Source organism: Schistocerca nitens, unplaced genomic scaffold (genome assembly GCF_023898315.1).
Source record: "Schistocerca nitens isolate TAMUIC-IGC-003100 unplaced genomic scaffold, iqSchNite1.1 HiC_scaffold_88, whole genome shotgun sequence".
Classification (NCBI taxonomy): domain Eukaryota; kingdom Metazoa; phylum Arthropoda; class Insecta; order Orthoptera; family Acrididae; genus Schistocerca; species Schistocerca nitens.
Genome location: NW_026045633.1, coordinates 27,501 through 30,654, shown reverse-complemented (window position 1 = coordinate 30,654; position 3,154 = coordinate 27,501). Strand labels below are relative to the sequence as shown.

Below are 3,154 nucleotides of genomic sequence, written 5' to 3'. Positions count from 1 at the left end.
CATGTCTCAGTACAAGCCGCATTAAGGTGAAACCGCGAATGGCTCATTAAATCAGTTATGGTTCCTTAGATCGTACCCACGTTACTTGGATAACTGTGGTAATTCTAGAGCTAATACATGCAAACAGAGTCCCGACCAGAGATGGAAGGGACGCTTTTATTAGATCAAAACCAATCGGTCGGCTCGTCCGGTCCGTTTGCCTTGGTGACTCTGAATAACTTTGGGCTGATCGCACGGTCTTCGTACCGGCGACGCATCTTTCAAATGTCTGCCTTATCAACTGTCGATGGTAGGTTCTGCGCCTACCATGGTTGTAACGGGTAACGGGGAATCAGGGTTCGATTCCGGAGAGGGAGCCTGAGAAACGGCTACCACATCCAAGGAAGGCAGCAGGCGCGCAAATTACCCACTCCCGGCACGGGGAGGTAGTGACGAAAAATAACGATACGGGACTCATCCGAGGCCCCGTAATCGGAATGAGTACACTTTAAATCCTTTAACGAGTATCTATTGGAGGGCAAGTCTGGTGCCAGCAGCCGCGGTAATTCCAGCTCCAATAGCGTATATTAAAGTTGTTGCGGTTAAAAAGCTCGTAGTTGGATTTGTGTCCCACGCTGTTGGTTCACCGCCCGTCGGTGTTTAACTGGCATGTATCGTGGGACGTCCTGCCGGTGGGGCGAGCCGAAGGCGTGCGACCGCCTCGTGCGTGCTCGTGCGTCCCGAGGCGGACCCCGTTGAAATCCTACCAGGGTGCTCTTTATTGAGTGTCTCGGTGGGCCGGCACGTTTACTTTGAACAAATTAGAGTGCTTAAAGCAGGCAAGCCCGCCTGAATACTGTGTGCATGGAATAATGGAATAGGACCTCGGTTCTATTTTGTTGGTTTTCGGAACCCGAGGTAATGATTAATAGGGACAGGCGGGGGCATTCGTATTGCGACGTTAGAGGTGAAATTCTTGGATCGTCGCAAGACGAACAGAAGCGAAAGCATTTGCCAAGTATGTTTTCATTAATCAAGAACGAAAGTTAGAGGTTCGAAGGCGATCAGATACCGCCCTAGTTCTAACCATAAACGATGCCAGCCAGCGATCCGCCGCAGTTCCTCCGATGACTCGGCGGGCAGCCTCCGGAAACCAAAGCTTTTGGGTTCCGGGGGAAGTATGGTTGCAAAGCTGAAACTTAAAGGAATTGACGGAAGGGCACCACCAGGAGTGGAGCCTGCGGCTTAATTTGACTCAACACGGGAAACCTCACCAGGCCCGGACACCGGAAGGATTGACAGATTGATAGCTCTTTCTTGATTCGGTGGGTGGTGGTGCATGGCCGTTCTTAGTTGGTGGAGCGATTTGTCTGGTTAATTCCGATAACGAACGAGACTCTAGCCTGCTAACTAGTCGCGTGACATCCTTCGTGCTGTCAGCGATTACTTTTCTTCTTAGAGGGACAGGCGGCTTCTAGCCGCACGAGATTGAGCAATAACAGGTCTGTGATGCCCTTAGATGTTCTGGGCCGCACGCGCGCTACACTGAAGGAATCAGCGTGTCTTCCTAGGCCGAAAGGTCGGGGTAACCCGCTGAACCTCCTTCGTGCTAGGGATTGGGGCTTGCAATTGTTCCCCATGAACGAGGAATTCCCAGTAAGCGCGAGTCATAAGCTCGCGTTGATTACGTCCCTGCCCTTTGTACACACCGCCCGTCGCTACTACCGATTGAATGATTTAGTGAGGTCTTCGGACTGGTACGCGGCATCGACTCTGTCGTTGCCGATGCTACCGGAAAGATGACCAAACTTGATCATTTAGAGGAAGTAAAAGTCGTAACAAGGTTTCCGTAGGTGAACCTGCGGAAGGATCATTACCCGACTAGACTGCATGTCTTTCGATGTGCGTGTCGTGTCGTGCAACACGCTACCTGTACGGCTCGCAGTAGCTGTGCGCCGCGTGCGGGACCACGCGTGCTTCTCAAAACTAACGGACAAATGTTGTGTGGTACGAGCGCTGAAGCTCTGGAGCGGCTGGCCTGCGGCACCTGGCGCCTCGCGCCGGTTTTGAATGACGTTCGCCCGAGTGCCTGTCCGCTCCGGAGTGGAGCCGTACGACGCCCATCGGCCGTGAGGCCGTTGGACACAAAACACTGGAACAGGGGCCGTCGAACGCCTCAGTCCCGCCTATGCAACTGTTTTGAAAGAGACAGTGGAAACTGTAAAAAGATCACCCAGGACGGTGGATCACTCGGCTCGTGGGTCGATGAAGAACGCAGCAAATTGCGCGTCGACATGTGAACTGCAGGACACATGAACATCGACGTTTCGAACGCACATTGCGGTCCATGGATTCCGTTCCCGGGCCACGTCTGGCTGAGGGTCGGCTACGTAAACTGAAGCGCGCGGCGTTTGTCCCGCTTCGGAGACGTGGGTGTGTCGTGCCGGCCTGTGGGCCGGCCACGTCCCCTCAAACGAGCGATGCGCGCCCGTCGCCTGGCGGTTCGCATACCGGTACTGTCTCGGTAGCGTGCACAGCCGGCTGGCGGTGTGGCGTGCGACACCTCGTACAACGACCTCAGAGCAGGCGAGACTACCCGCTGAATTTAAGCATATTACTAAGCGGAGGAAAAGAAACTAACAAGGATTCCCCCAGTAGCGGCGAGCGAACAGGGAAGAGTCCAGCACCGAACCCCGCAGGCTGCCGCCTGTCGTGGCATGTGGTGTTTGGGAGGGTCCACTACCCCGACGCCTCGCGCCGAGCCCAAGTCCAACTTGAATGAGGCCACGGCCCGTAGAGGGTGCCAGGCCCGTAGCGGCCGGTGCGAGCGTCGGCGGGACCTCTCCTTCGAGTCGGGTTGCTTGAGAGTGCAGCTCCAAGTGGGTGGTAAACTCCATCTGAGACTAAATATGACCACGAGACCGATAGCGAACAAGTACCGTGAGGGAAAGTTGAAAAGAACTTGAAGAGAGAGTTCAAAAGTACGTGAAACCGTTCTGGGGTAAACGTGAGAAGTCCGAAAGGTCGAACGGGTGAGATTCACGCCCATCCGGCCACTGGCCTCCGCCCTCGGCAGATGGGGCCGGCCGCCCGCGCGGAGCAATCCGCGGCGGGGTCGTGTCCGGTTGCCTTTCCACTCGCCGCGGGGTGGGGCCGTTCCGGTGTGCGGTGGGCC

General features: G+C 55.5%; 3 non-coding genes across 3 annotated transcripts in view; all 3 read left to right on the top strand.

Moving 5' to 3' along the window:
- On the top strand, positions 1 to 1,855 carry LOC126217792 (small subunit ribosomal RNA; the record flags this gene model as incomplete). The annotated part of the gene is made up of 1 exon (XR_007542424.1): positions 1 to 1,855. It is a non-coding gene; the product is annotated as a small subunit ribosomal RNA (ribosomal RNA).
- A 354-nt stretch (positions 1,856 to 2,209) lies between these two features.
- On the top strand, positions 2,210 to 2,364 carry LOC126217797 (5.8S ribosomal RNA). Its single transcript, XR_007542428.1, has one exon. It is a non-coding gene; the product is annotated as a 5.8S ribosomal RNA (ribosomal RNA).
- A 187-nt stretch (positions 2,365 to 2,551) lies between these two features.
- Positions 2,552 to 3,154, top strand: part of LOC126217795 (large subunit ribosomal RNA) — a 4,217-nt gene continuing 3,614 nt past the window's right edge. The window contains exon 1 of the ribosomal RNA XR_007542426.1: positions 2,552 to 3,154. This exon is cut by the window's right edge and continues 3,614 nt beyond it. This is a non-coding gene — a ribosomal RNA (large subunit ribosomal RNA).